The 26395-nt window shown below is 38.6% G+C and overlaps 1 protein-coding gene and 1 long non-coding RNA gene across 3 annotated transcripts in view; one reads left to right on the top strand and one right to left on the bottom strand.

Annotated features, from left to right (window-relative positions):
- The window catches only part of LOC122494422, a 29247-nt gene extending 22724 nt beyond the window's left edge, over positions 1 to 6523 (bottom strand). The window contains exon 1 of the long non-coding RNA XR_006300160.1: positions 6334 to 6523. This is a non-coding gene — a long non-coding RNA (uncharacterized LOC122494422). The remainder of the gene's footprint in view (positions 1 to 6333) is intronic.
- Positions 6524 to 6738: 215 nt separating this feature from the next.
- Positions 6739 to 26395, top strand: part of AP1G1 (adaptor related protein complex 1 subunit gamma 1) — an 80656-nt gene continuing 60999 nt past the window's right edge. For both annotated transcript variants that reach the window (XM_043599592.1, XM_043599593.1), the window contains exon 1: positions 6739 to 6843. The gene's annotated coding sequence lies outside the window, so the exon portion shown is untranslated. The remainder of the gene's footprint in view (positions 6844 to 26395) is intronic.

Here is a 26395-nt window from a genome sequence, read left to right on the forward strand (position 1 = left end):
ATTTTTTTAATATTTATTTTTGAGAGAGAGAGAGTGTGAGTGTAAGTGGGGGATGGGCAGAGAGAGTGAGAGAGAGAGAGAGAGAGAGAGAGAGAGAGAGAGAGAACACAGAATCCGAAGCAGGCTCCAGGCTCTGAGCGATTAGCATAGAGCCGGGTGTGGGGCTTGAACCCACAAACTATTAGATCATGACCTGAGCTGAATTCGGACACCTAACCAACTGAGCCACCCAGATACCCCAGGACTGCCTCTTTTAAATCTCTAAATCAGAGAAGGAGCTGGCCTGAACCTTGTATCCTATGCGTTTTGATCTTTAGTTTCAAGGGGCATATAGATTTCCTAATGGTCTTGGTACAAGGCCAAAGGGTGTATGGAGTTGGCTATTAGAATTTCAATTTTACATCACTTCTAGCTCTTTTGCCACAACTGAAAGATTAATTCCTAAACTTTTCTCAAGCCAGGATAAATTGTTTTGTTTTGTTTTGTTTTTTAATTTTTTTTTCAACGTTTATTTATTTTTTGGGACAGAGAGAGACAGAGCATGAACGGGGGAGGGGCAGAGAGAGAGGGAGACACAGAATCGGAAACAGGCTCCAGGCTCTGAGCCGTCAGCCCAGAGCCCGACGCGGGGCTCGAACTCATGGACCGCGAGATCGTGACCTGGCCGAAGTCGGACGCTTAACCGACTGCGCCACCCAGGCGCCCCTCAAGCCAGGATAAATTGTGATTAGGCACCATGCCTAAAAGAACTGTAAAAATGCTCTTTGTGAAAACATTACATAAACAACAGAGGGACTAATTTCTTTCTGACTCTCAGGCTTATTTATAGACTCAGGTGATTCAAACAAGTGGAGCCACCTCCTTGACACACATCACTGTTTCCGACAGGGTTGGATCTCCTTCCCTCTCCTTTCTCAGCTGAGATCTCTGGCATGTGGAGAAGCAGGAAGAATTCCTTGTGAAAGACGCTGACCACATTTCTGTAGGGAGAGTTTTCCCTATCTGCTGTAAAGGTCTTATGGCTTCAGCTGCTGATACTGTCATTTAAGAACCCCACTGCAACTAAGCCTCCAAAAGAGGGTTCCCTCTGATACCACGATTCCAGTTGATATGCCATGTCTTCCAAAAGACTTCTTTCTCAGCTCTGGTGCCCAATGACCTCTCATTTTTCTGCTTCTTTTGGAACTATCATTTATCTCCTGAGTGGTAATATTGATATTTCTATGTATTGGAGGATTTTTTAAAAATCTAGTTTTCTTTAATGAGATAAAGAGGGTAGGGCAGTCTCTATTGAAATGACAATAACAAGGGTGCCTGGGTGACTCTGTCAGTTAAGCTTCTGACTTCAGCTCAGGTCATGATCTCGTGGTCTGTGAGTTCAAGCCACAAGTCAGGCTCTGTGGTGACAGCTTAGAGCCTGGAGCCTGCTTCGGATTCTTTGTCTCCCTCTCTCTCTGCTGCTCCCCTGATCATGTTCTGTCTCTGTCTCTCTCTCTGGAAAATAAATAAACATGAAAAAAAAAAAAAAAAGAAATGTCTATAACAGATTCTGTGCACCCAGGACAGTGTGGTGTAGTAGACTCAGGCAATACATTTATTAAATGATTATTATATAGGCTAAAAGATATATAGTTACCCCCCACTTTTCAAAAGTTCACATTAGGCCACTTCGATTTTATGAATGACCTACATTAGTACCCGTTTTGGCCAACCAAAGGAAATTTGAAAAAAATGTTCACTTCTACCAAAAAAAAAAAAAAAAAAAAAAAAAAAGTAGGGGCACGTGGGTGGCTCAGTCCTAAAGTTAAGTGTCCGACTTCACCTCAGGTCATGATCTTACAGTTTGTCAGTTTGAGCCCCGCGTTGGGCTCTGTGCTGACAGCTCAGAGCCTGGAGTCTGCTTCAGATTCTATATCTCCCTCTCTCTCTGCCCCTCCCGAGCTTGTATGCTGTCTCTTTGTCTCTTTGTCTCTCTCTCTCAAAAAGTAAATAAACACTAAAAAAAAAAAAAAATAAGGGGCACCTGGGTGGCTCAGTCAGTTAAGCGTCCGACTTCGGCTCGGGTCATGATCTCACAGTTCGTGGGTTTGAGCCCCATATTAGGATCTGTGCTAATAGCACAGAGCCTGGAGCCTGCTTCGGATTCTGTGTCTCCATCTCTCTCTGCCCCTCCCCCATTTGTGCTCTGTCTCTATGAAAAATTAAATGAACATTTAAAAAAATTTTAAAAATTAAACACACACACACAAACACACACAAAAGTAAAAAGTGAAAACAGCATTCAGCACTTGTTCTGCAGTAAGCTTTTACAGAGGCAGTATGCACACAGAGCAGTGATAGTGGCCAAGTTTCTTACCTGGAAACTATGCTAAAAGTAAGATAATATTTATCCTAAAGACATCTCCTATTTATTGAGCCCTTACCACGTGCCTGCCACTGTTCTAAGTACTTTAAGTGTATCGGCTCATTTGATTATTATACCAGCCTTAAGGTGCCAATGCTACTACTATCATTAACTCCATTTTATAGACAGGTACACTGAGGTTCAGAAATCCTCAGAGATGTTTACTAATTTTCTACAGGTCATACAATAAAGGAAGGGCAGCATTTAAAAATTTTTTAAAAAGTTGATTTATTTTGAGAGAAAGAGAGAGAGCACACTCGAGCAGAGGAGGGGCAGAGAGAGATGGAGGGATAGAGAGAGAATCTCAAGTAGGCTCTGAGCTATCAGCACAGAGCCTGATGCAGGGCTCGATTTCAGGCACCAGAAGACGACAACTTGAGCCAAAATCAAGTTGGACATTCAACTAAGCCACCCAGGCACCCAAGGAAGAGCAGCGTTTTAAACCCAGGCAGTCTAGCACCAGAAACCAACACTTTTAACTACTATGCTATAATGCCTGCATGGTTTACAAGCTCATGACAGGTGAGGAGCAAATGAATAACTGTATATAAAAACACTTTTGTAAATTGTAAGACACAATGCACTACTGTTACTTGGTAGTGGACAATCAAGAAATGGTTGAGATGAATTGTATGGTGGCATAAAAACTGTTTTATACTTATGTTCACAAAATCCTTCATACTTTTCAAAGTGTTTTCACACATTTGATCCCTCTGGAAATTAAGCCACTGTAAATCCATTTTGGAATAAGTCTAGTCATAAAGAAAGCATTCATAATATTTATATATTAAATAATGTATGTTAATATTTATAAAGTATTTATTCTCAAATACTTCAGGGCCAGCTGAAGTAACAGGCCCAGAGATGTTAAATACCCTGATTACAGCACAAAGTTAGTAACCCAGCCAGGACTGGCATCCGAATGTCTGACTCCTGGCTGATGCATCTTTAGTTTTGTTCTTTGTTGTTGTTATTATTTGTTAAATTAGAGCATATGAGTTTTTCAGTAATAAACAAAAGTATAAAAATAATGATCTTTTCTCCCAGCCATTCTCTCTTCCTAAAAGTTTAGTTAACTTTTGGGATGTTGCCATTTTAAAAACAAAAATCTCCTGGGGTGCTTGGCTGGTTCAGTCGGAAGATGAGCATGTAACTCTTGATCTCAGGGTCATGAGTTTGAGCCCCACACTGAGTGTAGAGATTACCAAAACTATAAATAAACGTTAAAATAAAGAAATAAAAACAAAGATCTCCTTTAACATTTGGATCTATAAAACCGCATTATTTTGTAAAAACTTTTTTTTTCAAAATGTAAGTCTTTTTTTCCCAAAATGTACATTACGCTCATTGCAAAAACAAAACATCATAACATACAAATCCTATATAATCCCACCATCCAAAAATAACCATTTTCGCATTTTAGTTTTATCCTTCAACTTTTTTCTATGTATATATACGCTTTTTTTGCAATATTATTATAAAACCATTTTGTAATGTTCAAAAACACCTGTCATACCATGATAATAAAGATAGAGCTATAGCTTCATTTTTATTAGCAGCATAGTACTCCATTTTATTGATGTGCTGTAACCTACCTGAAACTAGAGATTATGCTTGATTAGATGGGGAGTAAGTCTTCCCAAACTTTTTTTTTCAAAAATTTTTTAACACTTATTCATTTTTGAAAGGCAGAGACAGAGCGTGAATGGGGGAGGGGCAGAAAAAGAGGGAGACACAGAAGCAGGCTCCAGGCTCCGAGCTGTCAGCACAGAGCCCGACACGGAGCTCGAACTCAGGGACTGCAAGATCATGACCTGAGCCGAAGTCGGCCGCTTAACTGACTGAGCCACCCAGGTGCCCCAGTCTTCTTAACCTTTAAATGCTAACCACGGAAACCAAAACTCTTAGGATAATGATGTCCACACTATATATTAAGTCAATTGCTTTTATTGAATTAAATTTTTTTTAAAATGTTTATTTATTTTTGAGACAGAGACAGAATGTGAGTGGGTTAGGGGCAGAGGGAGACAGAGACACAGAATCCGAAGCAGGCTCCAGGCTCTGATCTGTCAGCACAGAGCCCGACGCAGGGCTCAAACTCAAACTGTGAAATCATGACCTGAGCCGAAGTCGGACGCTTAACCAACTGAGCCACCCAGGTGCCCCTATTTTTTAGTTTCATTGGAGGAGGAGTTTGGTAATTATAAAGGTAATAAAAGTAAAAAAGAAACATGGAGGGGGTTTACATCTCATGATGTCTGCTGTATTCTCTTTAATGCTCTGCCATTTGGCATGGTACTAAAAAAGTTCCTTCCTCTTTCTTAAGAATAGTTTAATTTTTCTTTTGTGGTTTGCAGTGGTATAAACACTTAAATTCAACCTCTAAACAAATATTTGTGATGTTGCAAACAAAATACTTTGCTTTGTGACCTGCAAATTCCTTACTTTTGAGGGAGTCCAAAACTGTTCTTTAGCATGTGTTCATGCCTAGCTATACTTCAGAGGAATATGCCTTGTAACATCATTATGTTCTAGTTTTATGCTACTACCTACAAGCTGTGTGATCCAAGGTTGCACTGCACAGTAGTGCATTGAGGGGGAGATGAGGCAACTGAATTCCATGAGGTTTCTGCTCCCCAGACCATTTGGGTTGATTCCACCCTGAGTGTGGGAGTCAGTGTGTGTGTGTGTGTATACTCTTTTCTAATTCAGGAAGTGGCACCATATAGCTGAATCAGAGTGGGGGAGGGGGGGAGGGAGGGTTTCTATATTAATAGTTTCTCTGAGCCTCAGTCTCCTTATTTGTAAAACTAAGTTACTTATCCTTGACTAATCTGATTTAGGAGGTTGGTAGGAGGGTCACACTGGGTCACACATAGGAAGATGCTTTTATAAACAATGTGATATCAACGTTTAATAATAGTAAATGATAATTACTTTATCACGCCCCCTCGCCTTTGTCACTTGTTAAGCCCGAATAGTTCAAGAGCAAAACTGTGCTCCTGAATTCAATTTTTGTAAAATGTTTTGAAATCTCTGCATAAAAGTGGCTGAGGAAAAAAGAGCAACCTCCTATGACAGGTCCTAAACTTAAGATTTGGTTAGTTCATGGGGCGCCTGGGTGGCGCAGTCGGTTAAGCGTTCGACTGCGGCCGGGTCACGATCTCGCGGTCCGTGAGTTCAAGCCCCGCGTCAGGCTCTGGGCTGATGGCTCAGAGCCTGGAGCCTGTTTCCGATTCTGTGTCTCCCTCTCTCTCTGTCCCTCCCCCGTTCATGCTTTGTCTCTCTCTGTCCCAAAAATAAAATAAACGTTGAAAAAAAAATTAAAAAAAAAAAAAAGATTTGGTTAGTTCAGTTCTGTTTGGCATCCCACCAGGTGCTGTGTTTTATTAACTTTCAGGACTTCTTTGCCGCCAATCTACGTGAAGGATTTTAGTTTAGGTGGGTCACCTTTCCTTTAAATGAGCCAAAATATCACGGCTCTTTTCACCGTTCACGTGGAAAATATTTGTGTCAGGTGTTCATAATTATTTATCAAGCCAGGTAATGTCTGGGTAGACGGTCTTTGGCTCAGGTTATTGGTTATGGAGACACAGCCCACTCTTTAAAGAGTTTTAGCGTTCACTAGTCCAAATCCTTTGTTTTTACATACGAGGAAACTGAGGCCCTGAGAGTTTAAATGATTATCCAAAGCAGGACGTTGAGCGGTTGTACTGCGTTTGAAATATATTCTTCTGTATCATCCTCTAACTCTAAAAAACACCTTGCAAAGATACTACAAAACTGTAGACTCCAAGACCGCTTGGAGCATGTTCCTGAAGTTAGCCTAGAGAAAGCTAAAGTTTCAAACACGACTGGAAACAGCTCGAGATTTTTCTGTATTAATTCCCAGCCCCCACCTGCCTCGCCTCACCCACTTCTTTCTATACCTTGATAGCTCGGCTCTCTTCAGGTGGCCCCGCGGCTTCCTGGTAGCTCAGCTTCCTCCTCCCCTGCAAGCGGAACCAAAGTTCGTAGGCTTCCAGGGTCAGCCGGCTCTTTCTCTCTCAGACTCTTCGCAGCGGTGACTCGGCAGCAGCGTCTCGCGTCATCAGTGACCGCCCCGTACCTTGCTACGCTTTGCGTCGCTCTGCTAGGAGCAGTCACCTCCTCCTTGGCAAATAGTCCTCGGTGGGGTCCGAGTTTTTGGGTAGTAGGAGAGCGGAGGCACAAAAAGTTACGTCTAGGGAAGACGGAATCCACTAGGAGAGGGAGATAGAGGCCAAAGTTTTTGCGATAGTATTTGAAGTTAGTTAAAAACTCCCTCCTTCCTAAAAGGATCCTTCCGCCTGCAGTAGCGGTGGTGAGGCCGAGGGAGCCGCCATTTTGGATGTTCGGTTCCTGCTGCCACTGCTGCCGCCGCCCCCGGAGCTGCTGGTTTCATTCGAGGTTTCGGGCCGGTGAGTGTCACTCGCGGCGCTAAGGACATATTGCTCCTTTTGCCCCGCGCCTGCCGGGAGCACTTGGCCGGAAGCTTCCTGTCAATCTCATGAGTCCGGTTCTAGGCTTTTGGGGGTGAGAAGAGAGGACAGAGGCTGGCCCAGGAGGGGCCCGGAGCCCCAGGGGCTGCTCCGACTTTCTTGAGGGCCGACCCGAGGCCTCAGACCAGGAGGCTCTGCACGCTTCTGCGTTTTGTGCTGTGGCGTTGCCCGGCCGGTGCGGGCCTCCTTTGGACCCATTGACTTTCTCGGGCTTCGATTCTCTTTTGAGGGTTCATTCAGGGAGCAGGGTTAGCGGGGCGGGCCCCACCCCCGCGTGTCTTCTTTGAGCGGTATATCAGCGTTCTTGTATCTTGTACTCGGGTCAGGTCTTTCGTAGAACTCTCTTTAGCTCTTCCAAATGCTTAATTAATCGCTGTCTGCCCTGCAGTGGCGTCCTCTCCGAACCGGACATCGGCCTCGCCTCTCTCTAACCTTCCGACCAACTTCGTTTCCGATTTTCAGGGTTTCCTCCCTCCCCCCCAACTCACCTGCGAGTACACTGCTTACCTTTCTCTCAAACTCCTGATCCTGCGGACGTCAGTTTCTAATAATTCTCCGAATCATCTTGACTGTCTGAAAGAGTCCGGACGATTGGTTATGTTTCCTAGTTAGGGTTTGGTGAAGGAGACCCATCGAACCACTCGCTCAGAGTATACTTCAGTAAATGTTTGTGAAGCTAATGAAATGGCTTTTTGGGGGGGAGGGTAGGGAGGAAGGTGTCATGTTTTTTCATTGGTGAATTCTTTTCGTGTGCTGAACACTTAGTTATTTGGTGCTTATTGACAACTTATGTATTTGTATTGGTGATATTTAACCCTGGGCATGGAAATTGCCTTGAGAAGGATCTTAATTTGACGTAGGTAGAAAGGGAAGTAACTTTTTTGGCGACTGAAAGGATTAGTTAACAGAAGAGAGGAGCGAGTGAAGGAGTTAGTGATCTTAACTTGCAGGTGTTTTGTACGGTAATGATACTTGTTACCTGATTCTAAAAAATACGGAGATTGACTTCATGTGTTAGAATTTTCTGGGGTGGTTGAATTTTGAATATTCATTTCCACCGTTCCCGTAATACTTGTCAGACTATACACGTTAACTTTTGGCTTAAAAATACAGATTTTACAGGTATCCATAATCTCATTACCTTCATGCTGTTATTAAAGTATGTTTGCAAAATAGCATGTTTGAATAAAAAGCATTTCACAGTAATTTACTGATTACTTCCTACATTTCAGGTTAGGTGAGTGTGATTGAATCGCCTCTATTTCATCTCAGCCTGTATTTTTTAATCTGCGAAAGAAATAATTTGTGATTACAACCTAGTGACTGCTGAAATTTAAATTTGTAACTTGATGGACTCATTGCAGAGGGATGAAGAGAAAAGTGAAATAAAATTGTAACTTGAACTTGGATCAAATCTTTTAATACTTCTAATCCGTGTCTAAGTGCATTATTCTTATCAGGTAGATAAATTCCTGTACTGGTCATATGATGTCTCCATAGAAGATTGACTGTTTTCATTGTAAATAGTGTTCTTGTTATTTATTTTAAGGAGACTTAAAAAATGTTAGTATTTGTGTATTTACTGTCAAGATAGGGAGTTTCTCTTTTGGTTTAAAGGGACTGTCAACCCCCTGAAATCTAGGGAATGCTTTTTCATTTACTAAGTACTCCTTTGTAGTTACTGAAATACTCCATTTCTGACTTACCTTTTTAAAACAAAGTTATTAGAAGAGCTATCAAATACGTGTTACTTAACTCCGTTCATTTTGCGGTATGATATATTGGTAGTCAAACGTCATTCATTCTTGGGTGGTTTGCATTCAATTGGAGTGTCTTTTTGCCTTACAAATTCTAAGCAAAATGCTGTTTAGTGCACTGTTGATTGATCACATACTGGAATGTCTACTTTGTCTAAGGTTGTGGGATCATACTTGAAATTAACATTATTGTTTAGGGAACTTCAATTCATTTTCTTTTGGGTACAGTTGCTTGTTCTTTGATCTGTTTCACTCTTATCAGTTCTAGATTTGAGAGAATTTTATTTATTTATTTTTTAGTACACTCTACACCCAAGTTGGGACTTAAACAAACTCATGACCTTGCCATCAAGAGTTGAATGTTCTATTGACTGAGCCAGCCAGGCACCCCTTGAGAGTAAATTTTAGCGTGAAACTGTAACGTACAAAAATTGTCAGAAATATCTTGGTGGTATTTCCCCCCCTCTTTATTTTAAAAATAGTCTTGAAATCAGTGATGTACAAAAACAAAAGTGCAATTTTTTGTGTGTGATTTATAAAAACTCTATACATATTGAAAAAGTTGAATGAGTATTTTCCAAAAGATTATTTTTAATTAAAAAAATTGAATTAGAAAACTACATACCAAAACAGATTTTCAAAATGCTTAATCTCTTTATTTGCATTTGATGAGGATTAAAAAGTTTTATGTATAAAGCAGGACTTAATTGATAGCAAAACTTTAAAACTCTTACTTAGATTTAGTTTCAGAGAATCTAAAACTATTACTTTTCTGTAAACTGCAACTACTTGTTTAGCTATTTTTGTTGCTTAAAATTCATTCATTTTCAGCTTTATGAATTGTTTTTAGTTCTTAATTTTGGCATTCTTTCATCCCTTTGTTTTATCCAATTTCTTTCATGAAGGATAAGATTTAAAGTAACAATTAATTTTAAAATTAATAGAACATATGGGTATGTCTAAGTTCTTATATATCTTGGCTTACAAGTTTTGAAAATTGTATCTTTGTCAAAAAGCATTAGGATTTTTTCATTTGCTTTTTTGTGTAGAAAATTTTATATCCGTGAAGGCACTCGTTTCTACCTTGAAAATACATGAAAGGTGGTTTTTTGTTTTTTGTTTTTTTTCTTCTTTGAAGGAGTAACACAAAACAGTTAATTTGGCATGTATTTTGGCTGCTAGAAAACCAATCTCTTGTCAAAGTTTGAAGGGTCCGGAAGTAAACAACAACAACAACACAACCTTGCTCTTGGCCAAAGTTGTTGAGTCAGCATTAACTAACACTTTTGTATAAGGGCAAGATTTAAGATAATATGATGGAAATGAGAAGTGCTTTTTCATTAGGTACTTGGAGGTTTTGCATTTTTTGTTTACTTAGACAATTGGAGAAAATTGATGTTATAAATGTTGTCAGTGTAAAACAGTCTTCAAAGCAAAAAAACAACAACAACAACGTATTTTAAAAGAGGAAGAAAACATGTGACCTTTGTACTTTATAAATAATGAAAGACATCTTAAAGGCAAGTAGTTTTTACCTCCTTTCTCTGTTACACTGCAGTAAGTCACAGTGTAACCTTGATAGGCAGGTGCTTTGCTCACTGTAGCTTTCTTGTAGCTGATTGTAATGTGTTTTACTGAGCATTCTAGGCTTTTCAGCTTGTTTGATTTTGAGATTAATGTTAATGATTTTTGTGAAGAGCAAATAAGAGAAAGACATGAACTTAGATCCTTGGAACTGTAAAATATTTGTACTCCTCTCCTTACAAAACTTCGGGTTAAAAATGAGACTGATCTAGAATAGATGATGTACGCTATTGGGTTAAAGGATCTAACTTTAGTAAATGATGATATAGTGGTACAACTCAAAAGAGTTCCATTAGTGTTTTTACAGCTCATTTTAGTGAAGCTCATTACTAATCCTCATGATTGGGAAATTATTCCGTTTTAAGCTGAAGAAAAGGAAGGGAAGTTAATTTTTTTTAATCCCTTTTTAAAGTGTGCACAGAAGATTTGGTTTTCTTCCCACTTTTTGAAATTTTTGAAAACTTTTAAAATACGGTGAAAATACTGGTTTCAGGTGAATGGGGAAACTAACTGAAAATACTTAGGTAGCCTGTATCTTGGTAGGTACGAGATTTTGGGTATGATTTATTGACAGTAAGCTGTTGGGAGAAGAGTTTCTTTTCCTTTTTTCTTTTTTTTTTTTTTTTAAACATTTATTTATTTTTGAGACAGAGACAAAGCATGAATGGGGGAGGGGCAGAGAGAGAGGGAGACACAGAATCGGAAGCAGCCTCCGGGCTCCGGGCCGTCAGCCCAGAGCCCGACGCGGGGCTCGAACTCACGGACTGCGAGATCGTGACCTGAGCTGAAGTCGGACGCTTAACCGACTGAGCCACCCAGGCGCCCCTTCTTTTTTTTTTTTAATTTCTGTTGCCTAGTATTTTTCTTTTTCTTTTTCTTTTTTTTACATTTATTTATTTTTGAGAAACAGAGTGAGCCAAAGTGTGAGTGGGGGAGGGACAGAGAGAGAAGGAGACACAGAATCTGAAGCAGGCTCCAAGCTCTGAACAAGCAGTCAGCGCAGAGACTGATGCGGGGCTCGAACCCACAAACTGTGAGATCATGACCTGAGCCAAAGTCGGACGCTCAACCGACTGAGCCACCCAGGCGCCCCAAGAATTTCTTTTTCTGATAGTACTCAATATGTGTGATGTTTTTTAAATGTGTGATTGTCTCTACTAGTGAAAGTTGGGCTTTATATTTTCTTTAGAAACATTCCATGATGAAAGCTTAATAAATCGTGTTGATTATTTAGGAAAGTAGAATGAGGAAGCATTTACTAGCATTTGGTTGTGTTATTTTGTTTACACACATTGGACTTTATTTAAAATTTTTTAAAAAGTAAACTTTACATGCAATGTGAGGCTTGATTGAACTCAATGACCCTAAGATCAAGAGTTGTGTGTTCTATGGACTGAGCTGGCCAGGCACCCCTACACACACTGAACTTTTTACTGTTTCTTGAATACTCAGGTTCTTTCATTTTCATTCTCTTTGTAACTATTATGCCTATACCTGGAATGTTTTTCTTTTCTCCCTTCGACCTAGTAAACCTGTTCTTTCCTCTCAGCCCCCTGGCAAAGGGGTATAGTATAGTGCTTTCTTTAAAGTACTTGAATTGTCTACCTGTTCTTGAGCTTTCAGAGGACAAGAACTATATAATTTATGACATCCATAGTACATAGCACAGTGCCTGGCACTTAGTAGCTACTTTGTGGAATAGATGCTATGGATGAAAATAATATGGAAAAATTGTTTGGGTACTCAAGTATATGGTGATTGGTTAATGCCAGAGCCAAAAACAGAGTCCTGAGTTATGAGAAGCTACTACAGGTCATTTACTTGTGACTTACAGAATTGATGTCAGTGAAGTTTACTTTCAGGTTTAGAAAACATAGGGATGCCTGGGTGGCTCAAAAGGTTGAGTGTAGGGCTCTTGTAGGACTACTCTTGTAGGACTCTTTCGGCTCAGGTCATGATCCCAGGGTTGTGGGATTGAGCCCTGAGCATGGAACCTGCTTAATTAAGATTCTCTCTCCCTCTGCCCCTTCCCTGCTCACGCGCTCGCTCTCTCTCTAAAAGAAAAACAAACAAAAAAGCAAAAACCTATATAAAACCTTGTGTCTGTACCCTGGAAAATAGCGTTTACATGTTTAATTCTGAAGTTGATCTTGCTCTTTTCTCTTTGTGATTTAGTCTGATTCTTTTTTGAGAGAGAGCATAGTGCTAGTTGGGTAGAGGCAGAGTGAAAGAGTCTTAAGCAGGCTCCAAGCCCAGCATGGAGCCAACGTGAGGCTTGATCTCATGACCTGAGATCTTGTGTTTGTTTTTAAAAATTTTTAATGTTTACTTTTGAGAGAGAAAGAGAGAACATGAGCGGGGAAGGGGCAGAGAGAGAGTGAGACACAGAATCCGAAGCAGGCATTAGGCTCTTGAGTCGTCAGCACAGAGCCAGACACAGGGCTTGAACCCACAAACTGTGAGATCATGACCTGAACTGAAGTCGAATGCTTAACCAACTGAGCCACCCAGGTACCCCATGACCTGAGATCTTGATCTGACTTAAAATTGAGAGTCACATGTTTAATGGACAGAGGCATCCAGGAGCTTTCTTCTGCAAAAGTTTCAAGTGGCAGCAAAGAAATCTACACCTGCCATCTTCTTTCTTTTGAGTTCTTAATATGGTAACGCATTATACTAAAGAAACTAATAGTAAGTTGAGCATTTCAGGCTTTACTCCCCAAATGGAAATGTGTTGATACAGTTCAGTGATTTCTTGTCTTTCCCCTCTTGTTTGGATAATATACTTTTATAATGCTAAGGTTTTTTTCTTAATCTTTTTAATTTATAAAATAATAGGTGTCCATTATGATGAAAAAAATCTAAAAACATATTTAAAGTTATCATTTCATTCGTTCTCTTCAGTGTTTGTCCCCAGCCATTTAACCAGGTTATGGGTATACTTCATTATTTCCCTCCATGCTTGGTCAAGTGCAGTGTATACTAACATAAATGTGCACTTCTATATGGATTCCTTATATTTATAAAAGGGAGATCATATTTTACATCACTCTGTAACAAGCTTTTCTTAATACATCCTGGTCAGTAAATATAATTTGATCTTGTTTTTTTGAATGTCCCTATTATGTCTCATAGTATGAATATGTACCATACATAACTTATTTGGCTATTTTCTTATGGATATTTAAGTTGTTTCTAGATTTTGTTAACACAAACAGTGATACAATAAAATCCTTGTACATGTCACCTTATTTATTGCCACTTTTAGTTATACAGACTAGAGTCTCCGAGGTAGGATTTCTGGGTTGAAGGAAATATACTTTAAATGTTTTTATTGACAGATTATTTTCTAAGTAGGTTGTCATAAGTTCTACCTCCACTAGCTGTGGGATTTCTATGTCATCACATCATTAGATGTAAATAATTTTTACTGGTCTGTCAGATGATGACTACTCTCTCAGTTTGTCTTAATTTTAATTTTCCTGGCCATAATTCGAGCTAGCCTCTGCTTTTTTTTTTTTTTTTTATTTCTATCTGGATTTCCTTTATTTAGAATTTTCATGTCTTTGGTTCCTTTTTCGCTTATTTTTCTGTGCATTTTCTTGATTTACTTTTGTTTTTCCTCATCTTCTAGGAACACCTTATGGTATATTAATTCTTTGTTGTATAATACATGTATTTATTCATCTGGAATTAACACTTATATGAAGCAGGGAGTCTTATATGGTTTTCCTTTATATAGAGAGACAACTACATGAGGACTAAATAAACCATCCTTTCCCCAATGAATTAAATGCTATCTTTTAAGTTTCCAGGTATGTTTTACTCCACTTCTGGTTCTTTTTTTCTCTTTACTGTTCTTTTTATTTTACTTTTTTGAGTATAATATATTTGTAAAAAGTTACACTGTTAAGAAAAACTCCTCTCTAGGGGTGCCTGGGTGGCTCAGTCGGTTGAGTGTCCAGCTTCGGCTCAGGTCATGATCTCACGGTCTGTGAGTTTGAGCCCCATGTCAGGCTCTGTGCTGACAGCTCAGAGCCTGGAGCCTGCTTCGGATTCTGTGTCTCCCTCTCTCTCTGCCTCTTCCCCGCTCATGCTCTGTCTCTCTGACAAAAATAAATACACGTTAAAAAAAATTAAACAAAAGCCCCTCTCTGGGATTCCTGGGTGACTCAGTCAGTTAAGCATCTGACTCTTGGTGTCGGCTCAAGTCATGATCTCACAGTTGATGAGTTTGAGCCCTATGTTGGGGTCTGTGCTGACAGTGTGGATCCTGCTTGGGATTCTCTCTCTACTCCTCCTCCTCTTGCGTGCCTGTGTTCACTTTTTCTTTTTCAAAATAAATAAATAAACTTTTTTTTTTAAAGAAAAGCATTTATCACTGTACTTTTTTATTTTCTTGATTATTCTTGAACATTTATTCTTATCTATTGATTAAAAATAATTCTAGGGGCGCCTGGGTGGCGCAGTCGGTTAAGCGTCCGACTTCAGCCAGGTCACGATCTCGCGGTCCTTGAGTTCGAGCCCCGCGTCAGGCTCTGGGCTGATGGCTCAGAGCCTGGAGCCTGTTTCCGATTCTGTGTCTCCCTCTCTCTCTGCCCCTCCCCCGTTCATGCTCTGTCTCTCTCTGTCCCAAAAATAAATAAACGTTGAAAAAAAAAAATTAAAAAAAAAAATTCTTCGGGTTCACAAAACCTCAAAAAAGTCTACTGTTCAGAATCGCATTATTCATATATTAATTTTGAGAGGCCTGACATTTTTAATTATGATAATTTTTCCTTGTGATTTTCCATTTGTTTAGATCCTGTTTCAGTTTTAGGTCCTTCAGTAAAGGTTTCATAGATTTAATAGTCTTCTTCATGTAGTTCTTATGCCTTTCTTGCTAAATTTTTTCCTAGATATTTTATAGTTTTTGACCCTATCGTCAATGGGACTTTCCCCCTCTATTTCTAACTAATGCCAGCAACATGGGTTAAAAATGGACCTTTAATTTCCTGTGGACCAGATCCCTATCCCCCCCTTTCTTGGTATCCAGAATGAACAGAACTTTGAATTTATGAAGAATATGCTAGGGAAGCTTTGTTATCTTAGCGTGAAGTCATTTTCTAGTAATTTTCTAGTAAACTTTCTAATGTCATCCTGCAGAAAAGACCTTTAGATAAATGTGACTTTGTCTTTTTAGGACGAATGTTATCTTGTTATTTTGAAAGTTTACAGTTTTGCTTTACTAATCCATTATGATTTTTAGTACTTTGATTTTTCAAAGCACAATTGATTGCTCAAGTAATATATGTTCATTTAAAATACAGCAGAAAATGTACAGAAGTTAAAAAGGCATCTATATTTCTACATGGCACAGAAAATCTACCTTCTTTAACATACATTATATCCTTTGGGGCATATCTTTTATTATTTATTTATTTTTTTAAAGTTTATTTATTTTGAGAGACAGCACGTGCATGTGAGCAGGGGAAGGGACAGAGAGAATCCCAAGTAGGCTCAGCACTGTCACCATGGAGCCCAACATGGGGCTCAATCCCACAAAGATTGTGACCTGAGCCATAGTCAGAGGCTTAACTGTGACTGAGCCACCCAGGTGCCCTGGGGCATATCTTTTAAAAAACCAAGATTTTTGTTCTGAGAATTTTGTGACAATTTTTGATAAGTGTGGGCTCCTTGGGACACTTTTGCTAATAGTAGGTTGAGAGAGTAAAAATTTGCTTTTTATTTTATCGGTGTCAAATTAGATATTGATTGTGTTTATTATCATTTATTTGGCCTTTATTTTCTTTAAAAAAAATTTTTTTTTTCAACGTTTATTTATTTTTGGGACAGAGAGAGACAGAGCATGAACGGGGGAGGGGCAGAGAGAGAGGGAGACACAGAATCGGAAACAGGCTCCAGGCTCTGAGCCATCAGCCCAGAGCCTGACGCGGGGCTCGAACTCACGGACCGCGAGATCGTGACCTGGCTGAAGTCGGACGCTTAACCGACTGCGCCACCCAGGCGCCCCTATTTGGCCTTTATTTTCATGCATCTTAATGCAATTGAATTGTTCAGTAGGCATATTTGCATTTATATACATCTGTTTTTAAATTCTCATTTTCAGTGAATTTTGGTTATGGATAATTAAAGGGGATGGCTGTAATTATTGTGGCATTTTAGTAAGAACAGAACTTAAGACTTCTTACAGGAATGCCAGCTGGGTGCCTAGACAGGGTGTGGTGGTATCTTGATGTGGTCACACATTTCACAGCATTCCCTTAGCCTGGAAGATCGAGAAAGTCCATTTTAGTATTTCATCTAGGGATGATTTAGCCTAATCAAACTCAGTGATGTGTGAATTAGAATAACAATGTTGTAATTCACAAGGGGCTGTGCTTTCTTCTGGATTTTGTGTCTACTTTCCAGGGCACCCTTGAAGGAATTTGGGAGACAAGATACTTGAAAAGATTAAGAATCACAAAGTTGCATTATGAACCTGAAGCCAGAGTGTATAAAGTTGAATGGTCTTGAACGTTTCATCATTCTAGGCCATGGTGAAACCTGATGAAAGAACTATCCCTGTCCCACAATGGTGTTTACATCTGTAGTGACCAAAATACTTACTCCCAGATTTAATCTCCCTTATTCAAACAGTGATGTACTAACACTTCTCTTCCCTTTTCTTCACACTGTAGAACATTTCCCTTCTATGAGCACATTTCTTCATACTGTGGAAATAGACTTGCACTGCCTCCCCTTCCCTGTCGCCTAATACTCAAAAGAAAGAAAACCACAAAAACACAAAGATGGTGAAAAGAACCTAGTTAAGTCAGATGAATGACAGCTGGTATCTGTAAGATACATCGGAAAGTAAAAGTGTGATCAAAGATTAATACTGTTGATCAATTTGGTGAAGGCTTTCTTACTACTTTGGTCATAGTGTTTTGCAAGTTGTAAATACATTAAAGCAATTCAGATATTCATATGCAATAAAAATCTGAAATAGGGCTTCTGTGTGGAGCATATAAAAATATAGGCCATATGGAGAATGCAGGACAGAAAGCACAGTAACTTCTTTGGGAGGGTTTTGCCTTGTATTAACTTAAGTCCCTGGAGTGTTCTTAGCCATACTTAAGAACTCAGAAAGCGGATGTTACAGGGTAATCACTGGCAAAGTTAATTGAAATCTAATTTCTTGTATCTTTTCTCATTGTTTAGCAAGAAAGACTTCAAGTACAGTTTTTGTGTTGGATAGAAAAGGAGGTAATTTTAATATTGAACAATTGCTTTTAATTTAAGATTTCTTTTTAGGTTAGAGCTCACATAGGTTCAGGTTTAGGGAAAGAAGGACAATGTAGCAGCAGTAACCCCAGCTTTTTGGTTATATATTCTTAACTGTTGGCTGGTGGTGATTCAGAGTTCACAGCTAGGTAGTGGGAGTTCAGAAACAGTGGGAGTTCAGCTTAGTTAACTCAGCTGGGTAGAATAGAGGACTGGGTTGAGTCCTGGTGCCTATCCCATTGCTGTTGGTAAGTAGCTGGTGCACATTCTTTACTTTGTGTGCTTTGGAAAGGACAAGTACATTTTCTTTATCTAAGATGCTTCTAGCATTTAGAATTTAGTTAAATGCAGTATTTATCAAGTTCCTACTCTTAGGTAACGGGAATACAAGGATAAATAATATCAACAAGATCTGGTCTTTAGGAGCTTATATTTGGGAAAAATAGGCTTTTCAAAGAAAAAGTAATCATGGCCTGGAGTTGGTATTGCAGTAGGATGAAAATCTTTATCAACTAAAGAGGTTTGTGGAGATTTTGGAAAATAACCATTTTCTCCATTTTGGTATAAATTTTAGGAGAATTGGAACAAATGCAGTCATTGTTTTTTCTGTTTCTTTCCTATAGTAAGCATTCATAATTTTGGTTGCTCTTTGGGTATATAAAGTAATTAATTTAAGCTCCAAAACCTCACTTTGTTTACATTATGGGTAGAAACTTAAAAAATGAATTTCACACTTACTTTTTGTATTTTTCAACATTATGTATTAAAAACCATTAATCAAATACATTTATGTACAATCTGTTTATCTTAACAAGTCAGACTTTTAATTTTTCTGTGTCCTTTTTCCATCCTTGTCCTAATGAGTATTTGAGAACAAAAGGGACATCTTATTTTTATAAAATGTACAAGCCATGTAAATGTCAAACATATGGACACTTAGGCATTAAATAAAACCATTGAAATACTAAATGTAAATAATATAAAAGGAGAAATGGATATAAACACAATTATAGTGGTAGACTTTGACATATCTTTCTCAGCTTTTTAAGGGTCAAGTAGTTAAATTAATAGGAGCACATAGTATCTGAACTCTATTTTAGAAATTGTTACTTCTCAGGTACAGTTTTATTATTTTATTCACTCAATTGTCATCTTAGTCTTAAAACACAACTTTATAGGACGCCTGGGTGGCTCATTCAGTTGAGTGACTTGGTTTTGGCTCAGGTCATGATCTCTTGGTTGGTGAACTTGAGCCCTGTTTTGGGCTTTGCGCTGGTAGTGCAAAGCCCGCTTGGGATTCGCTCTTTCTCTCTCTCTGCCCCTCCCCTGCTCATGCACTCTCTCAAAAATAAATAAACTTAAAAAAAAAAAAAACTTTATATTTCCTACAACCACTCTAAGAAAAAGAAAAAAACTGACTTTATTGAGGTATACACAATATTTAAAGTCTATAATGGGATTATAAATGTATTATGGATTGGATTATGAATTATATGTAATGTATATAAAAGTCCTAATGCACATATTTACTGTATAGAATTAGATGTTAGGATACAATTTTATATCCAGGTTTTTCCACCTCTGCATTAAATGTTGAATGTTATGTTATTGAACCATTTATTGATAAATCAGGGTCTTGTAAAATAATTATGGTACTCTTTGTAATTTAATACTTTTAAGACTTTAGGGGAGAGTTTAATGCTTTTTGCTAGTACACTAAATAGGCTCAGATTACTGTGCTGTGTGTTTGTGTGTGTGTGTGTGTGTGTATTTAAGATAAGTATTTTAGGGGCGCCTCTGTGGCTAAGTCGGTTAAGCATCTAACGTTGGCTTGGTTCATGATCTCATGGTTCGTGAGTTCAAGCCCCACGTCTGGCTCTGTGCTGACAGCCTGGAGCTTGGTTTGAATTCTGTGTCTCCTTCTGTCTCTGCCCCTCCCCCACTCGTACTCTGCGTGTCTCTTTCTCTCTCTCTCAAAAATAAATAAACATTAAAAAAAATAAACTATGTTAAGGTAAGTATTTTAATTTTGGATTGTAAAAAATTATAAATTAAGGTAATTACTATGGAACTCAAAGGCAGAGATGTACCAGCGATTTGATCTGTTTCTATTCATTTATTTATTTTTAATGTTTATTTTTGAGAGAGAGAGTGAGACAGAGCGTGAGCGGGGGAGGGCCAGAGAGAGGGAGACACAGAATCCGAAACAGGCTCTAGGCTCTGAGCTGTCAGCACAGAGCCCGACGTGGGGCTTGAACCACTAACTGTGAGAACATGACCTGAGCCTAAGTCGGACGCCTAACCGACTGAGCCACCCGGGCACTCCTGATCTGTTTCTTTTTGATTAATCACTTAAAATTTTTTACAGGGTAAGAATCTGATGTAGGGGCGCCTGGTTGGCTCAGCTGGTTAAGTGTCTGACTTCCCCTCGTGTTCTGATCTCAGGGTTCATGAGTTTGAGCCCTGTGTCTGGCTGCACTGACAGTGCTGGAACCTGCTTGGAATGCTCGCTCTCGGCCCCCCCACCCCTCGCTGTCACTGTCTCTCAAAATAAATGAATAAGCTTAAAAAAAAAAACCCAAAACTTAAAAAAATCCATTATGTAAAGGGCACAAACTTTTTAGAATTGTGGAAAGAGTACAAGCAGATCTGTCTTGAAATTTCCAGTTGCACAATACAGTATTGTTAACTGCAGGCGCAATGTTATATAGCAAATCTGTAGAATTTATTAATCTTGCTACTATGCTGTTTGGATACTTGTTTCTGCTCTATGTAGGTTTTATTTTTTTGCTTTGCTGCTGCTGCTGTTTCTTCCCTTACTGTAAGATGACATTTTGTTGACTGTCCGTCTTCTTCCCTAAAACAGCTTCTGTCCCCTGGTCTCCACCCTCCTCTGTTTCCCTTTCAGTTTTCTAATTTGTAAATCAGAACCTGCAAATAGAGTAAAGTGGATGTTTTCGTATGTTGATGTGATGCTCTCTATATTGCTGCATGATGTTATAAAAATAGGTTTCAGATTCTCAGCTATGTTTAGCTAAGTCATCACTATAATCATATTCATACTTTATTTTTTAAAAAAGGATAATTTGTTATTGTTAGCAATAATAGATGTTTAAGTTACTGTATTTTAAGGAATCTTGTGGCTTTCGAGTATTTTGAAAGGCAAGTAAAAACTCTTAAAATGAGGAAATCCTCAACATTGTAATAAGAGCAAGTAGGTTGTGTTTTCCAGGTTATATATTCTACAACATTCGCTACATGGATTAGATATATTTGAATTTAGTTTTTAATATGAAACATTTCAGACATAAAATATATGAAGAATAATAAGTACTCAATTATCCACCACCTAGTCTCAGAAATAAAGCATCACCAGTATAGCTGAAGACTTCTCTGTTACTCTGTTCCTCATCATATTCCCCTCCCTCCCAGATGTACCACAGTGTTGATCTTTATGCATGTTTCACGTGTTCATTTTATGCATATTCTTAGTCTCTTACTGCATTTTTGTATCTCTAAAGAATAGGTTCTTTTACACATTTTAAACCTTTATGAATATTAGTACTGTGTTATTCTGCAACTTATTTTTGCTCAAAATTAATTTATTATGGATAGTTTATGTAGGCAACCATTAAGGCCAACATTTATTTATTGGATACAATGTGTGTGGCACTGCGCAAGAAGTTTACATGTGTTCTCTTTTAATTCTTGTAGCAATCCTTTGAGGTAGGTACTCTTCCTATTTTACAGATGAGGAAATTGAAGCTCTGGGATGTTGTCATTTGCTCACAGACACATAGCTGATAAGTGGTAGACCTGAGATTCAAATTCAGGTAATTTTACTTCAGGGTCATCATTTTTATTTTATTTTTTTAACATTTTATTTATTTTTGAGACAGGGAGAGACAGCATGAACAGGGGAGGGTCAGAGAGAGGGAGACACAGAATGTGAAACAGGCTCCAGGCTCTGAGCTGTCAGCACAGAGCCTGATGCGGGGCTCAAACTCACGGACCGTGAGATCATGATCTGAGCCGAAGTCGGCCGCTTAACTGACTGAGCCACCCAGGCGCCCCAGGGTCATCATTTTTAACAGTGCTTAGGGTCATTGGATAAGGGTAAGGCTGCACAGTCCTTTATCTCAGTTTCTGAAATTAAAAACAAACAAAAATGCCCAGAAGTTCTTCATAATTCTTTTGGTCTTAAAATCTGATTTGACCAGACATGACACTGTAGTAGTTTATTTTTCTCATTTGGTGTGAATATTCATATGTTATTTCAGAAATATTGTTTGGTAATGAAACTGTTGCTCCAGTCATGGTAGGTGAGTTATGACATAAAAGATATGCACTGTATTACTTTTCTAAAATTCAGAAAATTCTAAGTTTTGCTCTTAATAGCTTTGGAAAATAAATTGTGGGTTGGTACTGTGCTACAGATCTCTTTCTACATGGGATTTAGGAGTTGTTGAGCTGATGCAGAAAGCACTTAATTTTGGAAAAGAAAAAATTTCTAAGTATATTGAATTAGTTTGGCTGTGAAACAGTTTAGCTTACCCTAAATGCAGTTTTCTGTTCTGTCATTGGTCAGTAGTTTTTGCTGTTATTTTATATGGCTGGAATTCTAAAAATCTGTTTTCCTCACTAGACTTTTGAGTTCTTAAGGATAGAGATTACAAAGTTGGCAGTCGTCAGCACCTTTTGCAATGCCTGACATAGAGAAGGCTCAGCAAATATTTGTTGAATGAGTGATTGACACTTTTTGGTATAACATGTTTCCCTGTTACTTAGGTCATCTATGGGATAGTATGACTAATTGAATTGGATAATGCATGCATGACGGTAACTTCTAATTCCGTAGTTTTTGTTCTCCTTTCCCCCTTTGAAATAGATATAAATGATGCTTATGTTGATATCATTTATGGTACTATTTACTCTGTAGTCTAATGGGCCCTGAACTGTTAAACTTTTTTTTTTCTTTTTTTTTTGATTAAAGACTTTGCAGTTTTTGAATTCAAGATTCTCAAACTTAATGTCCAATTTTGAAAACTGCGTTTAAGTGCTATGTTTTGAGAATTCCTTTTTATAGTCTAGTTACAAGTCCTTGTCAGATATGTGATTTGCAGATATCTCACTCTGTAACTTGTCTTTTCATTTTCTTAACAGTGTTTTTCATAGTGCAAAAGTTTATAATTTTTATGAAATCCAGTTTTAACATTTTTCTCTTATGAGTGTGCCTTTGATGTAATGTCCAAGAACTCTTTGCCTAACCCCAGTCAAGAAGGTTTTCTCCATCATCTTCTAATGGTTTTATAGTTGTGTGTTTTATATCTAGGTCTATGCTTCATTTTGAGTTAATCTTTGTATAAACTGTGAGATTTAGGTAGAGGTTCAGTTTTTTGGCATATGGATGTCCAGTTGTGATATTCATTGAATTGTTCATAGTATCACCTAATTATCCTTTTAGTGTTTGTGATAATAGTCCCTTTCATTACTGATACTAGTGATTTGTGTTCTTTCTCTTTATCATCTAGCCAGAGGTTTATCAATTTTATTGGTCTTCTCAAAGAACTGGCTTTTGATTTCATTGACTTGACCTTTTCCTGTTTTTTTCCTTCTGTTTTTTAATTTCATTGATTTCTATTTGTCATTATTTGCTTTTTCCTACTTGGATTTATATTTCCCTTTTTCTAGTTTCTTAAATAGAACCTTAGATTGAGATGTTTCTTCTGTTCTTACACAAACATTTAATGCTATACATTTCCCATTAAGCACTACTTTAGTTGTACTACAGATTTTAATAAATGGGTTTATGTTTTTGTTCAGTTCCATATATTTGCTAAATTCCCTTGATATTTCCTCTTCACCCATGGATTATTTGGGAATGTATTGTTTAATTTGCAGGGCCATCGCAAGTTTTCCCGTTAGCTTTCTGTTACTGATTTCTAGTTTTAATTCTGTTATGGCCAGAGACTGTACTTTATTTTATATGATTTCCATTAATTTAATTTATTAACTTTTTATTAAAAAAATTTTTTTTTAACGTTTATTTATTTTTGAGACAGAGACAGAGCATGAACAGGGGAGGGTCAGAGAGAGAGGGAGACACAGAATCTGAAGCAGGCTCCAGGCTCTGAGCTGTCAGCAAAGAGCCTGACATGGGGCTCGAACCCACGGACCGTGAGATGATGACCTGAGCTGACATTGGACGCTTAACCGACTGAGCCACCCAGGCACCCCTATTAACTTTTTAAAAAAATGACCAGGACATGGCCCATTTTGTGTATGTTCTGTATGCAATTGAGAAGAATGTAATTCTGTTGTTGGTTGAGGTGTTCCATAAATGTTGGTTAGATCCAGTCAATTGAAGATGGCATTCAGGTCTTTTATATCTGTGCTGATACTCCATAGTTTTATCATTTACTTAGGTGGCATGTTTAAGTCTCTGTAGTTGGGGGGTTTGTTTATTTTTCCTTTGATAACTGTCAGTTTTTGCCTCATGTATTTTTTAAACTATATTGTTACATACATTTGCAGTTAGGATTGTTGTATTTTCTTGGTGAATTCAGTCTTTTATCATGCAGTGGGAGAATAGAGAGTGACTTACTCCATGCTCTTAGGATCACAGTTCCTCTGGTCAGAGAGAATTCCCCTTCCCTAATTTTTATATGGCTGCCTATTACTGCCATTGCTGTTATGGCACAGCCACTGCCATTGCAGTGTTGCCTAGAGGCAGTGGTGGAGGGAAGGAAAATACAGAAAGCCAAAAGAGAGAATTTCTCCCATTGTCCTTCTTTTCCTGCTTCCTGGATCAGAGACAGAGGGTTTTTCTTAGAGCTCCTTGTCTGTACTCCCTGAGCACTTTTGGGTTTGGGGCTGTAATTGGGTCCAGGCTGGGCAGTACTGGAGGAAGAATGATAACCTCTTCCATTTTGATGGAACTTCAGATTCTCCTCTTTCTGGAATCTGCTTGCTGTCATTTACTTTTTAGCATCCTTGGGTAGCTGTGGCATGCATTTTATCCAGGATTTATAGTTATGGTCAGAGGGAGAGACAGGAGCCTCCATGGAGTATGTTTATTCCATCTTCCCTGGAACTGGAATTTTTTGTTTCGTTTCTAACTTAGAATGTATTCTGAAATACACTAAACTCTTTATTATGTAAATTTTGTTTTTCATTCATGCCTACTAAGACTTTTTTTTTTCTTTTTTTTAAGTCTTTTTTTTTTTTTAATTTTTTTTTTTTCAACGTTTATTTATTTTTGGGACAGAGAGAGACAGAGCATGAACGGGGGAGGGGCAGAGAGAGAGGGAGACACAGAATCTGAAACAGGCTCCAGGCTCTGAGCCATCAGCCCAGAGCCTGACGCGGGGCTCGAACTCCCGGACCGCGAGATCGTGACCTGGCTGAGGTCGGACGCTTAACCGACTGCGCCACCCAGGCGCCCCAAGTCTATTTATTTTTGAGAGAGACAGAGTCAGCGTGAGCAGTGGAGGGGCAGAGAGAGAGAGAGGGAGGAACAATCCCAAGAGGGCTCCATGCTGTCAGCACAGAGCCTGACACGGGGCTTGAACCCACAAAATCGTGAGATCATGACCTGAGACAAAGTCAGACACTCAACCAACTGAGTCACCCAGGCACCCCTTACTCTTACATTTTTTATCCTAAAGTCATTTGTATTTGTAGTCATTGTGAAAGTAGTTCTTCAAGTAGATCTCTAGTTTAGCTACGAAGATTTTAAGAAACTATTTATAAAAAATTTTAAGGATTTAAATGTTTTGTTTGTGGAAGCTTTTTATTTTTAAAAAGCTTCTGATGGGGTGTTTGAGTGGCTCAGTAGGTTAAGAGTCCAACTTCAGCTCAGGTCATGATCTTGCAGTTGGTGGGTTTGGGCCCTGCATCAGGCTTGATGCTGACTGCTCAGGGCCTGGAGCCTGCTTTGGATTCTGTGTCTCCCTCTCTCTCTACCCCTTGCCTGCTCACGCTGTCTGTCTTTCTGTCTTGCTCAAAAAGGAACATTAAAAACAAAAAAAATTAAAAAGCTTTTGATTATGAAAATTTTCTAATATATATGAAAATAGAGAATAATACAGTATAATTTAATATACTCATATCCCTTCAGAGTGATCAACATTTTGCCCATTTTGTTTCCTTTTTTCCTTCCTTAATACTTTTTTCCTCTAGAGTATTTTGAAACAAATCCTAGCAGTCATAAAATTTTATCTGTAAAGATAATATTCATTTTTGAAGTATTAAGAAGAACTCTAGCCCTGGAGTTCTAAGACATGGTTTGTGTGCTGGCTCTGACACTTACCACCTTTGTAATCTTTTTTTTTTTTTTTTTTTTTTTTAAATTTTTTTTTTCAACGTTTATTTATTTTTGGGACAGAGAGAGACAGAGCATGAATGGGGGAGGGGCAGAGAGAGAGGGAGACACAGAATTGGAAACAGGCTCCAGGCTCCGAGCCATCAGCCCAGAGCCTGATGCGGGGCTCGAACTCACGGAGTGCGGGATCGTGACCTGGCTGAAGTCGGACACTTAACCGACTGCGCCACCCAGGCGCCCCACCACCTTTGTAATCTTAAGCAAGTTGCATAATTGATTTGAAACGAAGTTTCTTCATGGGCAAAGCAGGTATAATGATTTCTGTCCTTCAAAAGGGTCTGGAACAGGGATACCTAGGTGACTTAGTTAAGTGTCCCACTCTTGATCTCAGGGTGGTGAGTGCAAGTCCCACATTGGGCCCAAAAATGGTCTGGAACAAGTGAAATAATGAAGATAGTGAGTATAAGAATGTTCAAACACTAGGCCCTCAGTATTTCTATTAAAAAATAACAGAATAACAGTATACACGTAGTTTTATATA

This window comes from Prionailurus bengalensis, chromosome E2, assembly GCF_016509475.1.
Source record: "Prionailurus bengalensis isolate Pbe53 chromosome E2, Fcat_Pben_1.1_paternal_pri, whole genome shotgun sequence".
Taxonomy (NCBI): Eukaryota; Metazoa; Chordata; class Mammalia; order Carnivora; family Felidae; genus Prionailurus; species Prionailurus bengalensis.